Source organism: Pistacia vera, unplaced genomic scaffold (assembly GCF_008641045.1).
Source record: "Pistacia vera cultivar Batoury unplaced genomic scaffold, PisVer_v2 Contig1287, whole genome shotgun sequence".
Classification (NCBI taxonomy): Eukaryota; Viridiplantae; Streptophyta; class Magnoliopsida; order Sapindales; family Anacardiaceae; genus Pistacia; species Pistacia vera.
In genome coordinates this window covers 36995-38591 of record NW_022195343.1, presented here as the reverse complement: position 1 = coordinate 38591, position 1597 = coordinate 36995, and positions in this window count along the sequence as shown.

Below are 1597 nucleotides of genomic sequence, written 5' to 3'. Positions count from 1 at the left end.
AAAGAAATTTAAAAATCAACCTAGTGTTAAATGAAAAAAGGACAATTAAATGACACTAAGTACATATAAAATGTTAGTCGTAGGGTTACAAAGTTTGTGAACATGGGAAAAAAAGAAATTGATGCTAAAAAAGTTTAAATTTATTTATAAAAAAATAAAAAAAAAAGTTCACATATAGCTCTATAAACAAATTAACCCTAGACATTCTTTAAGGGACTATTCATTTCACTTTGGTCCGTAAATAAAACATTTAAGACGTTTATATCTAAAAATTTTATTAAAATAAATACCTTATCATAATTCAACACATATTATATAAAATGGTGAAAAAATTGAAGCAATGTATGAGTTGCACTATATGATTTTAAGGTTTTCATTAAAACTAATATTTGTGATTTTATAACTATATAATATATACCATTACTTGAAACAATAAAAAAGCGGCTACATATAGGTAGCTACAATCCTAATCAATATCTTTGTTGTGGAATGGAACCTAACATTAATAACTTAATATGGAGAAAATTAATTAATTAGCTAGCTAGGTCCTTCAATCAAGAACTTGAAAGATTCCTCCTCGTGGACCCTAATACATTTTGAAGGTCCACGAGTACATGTGATGTTGGTTTATTGTTGGCAATTTTTCAATTTATAAAATATTTATTTAACCCATTTTTACGGCATTTTAATATTTGTACCATCAATATTCTTTATATTATTAATTACTAACTAATTTTCTAATTAATTATTGAATTATTGTACTTTTAATGATTTGAATTCCCAATTTATTAATCTCTAAAATTCAAATTTAAGATACTACTAATCTAAACAACTTATATGAAGATATATTCAAAGTTAAGTATTGGTTAATTAATAATTAAAGATGAAAACAAAAGGAATTAACCATTTCTCACATTTACATCACCATGAACTAACTAATAAAATAAAAAGAAAAAAATTACAATCAAAACATTAGTCTCTTCTTTATTTGTTCTGTGGAACCTCTCTCTCTCTCTCTCTCAACTTATTTATTTAGCCAAAAAAAATAAATAAATTATAAAAATAATTAATAATAAACATATAATCCCCACTGACTATATGTTACAGCCCCATGTGCATGCCCCCACTCCCCATAGTTAAATCCAAATTTCAACACCACCACCACCGCTGCCGCCGCCGCAAACCCGACACTACTAGGATTAACTCTCGGTTGCATCCACAGCTGAAACTTGTTTGTTTGGTACAATTTCAAAGCCACCCCCATCATCTTCTTCATCATCATCTCCCATATCTTTGTCGTCTTCTTCTCCATTTTGATCACTCTCAGTGTCGTCCATGGTGGAATCTTGGTGTCTAAGTTGATCAGGCTGAGGCGGCCATTGCTGCTCCGGTCTTACCATTAATGGCACTGTGTTTTCGGGCTTGATTTGGTTCGAAGAGCTATCGAATTTGTTCTTTTCTTTATATAAAGCATCAAGTTGCTCAAAATATGGACAGGTTTTGGAGTCTTCAGGCCTTTTCTTGTTACTTTCTTTCACTTTCTTGAAGTACTTGTTTATATTCTCCCATTTCTCTTTGCATCTTTTGGCACTGCGAT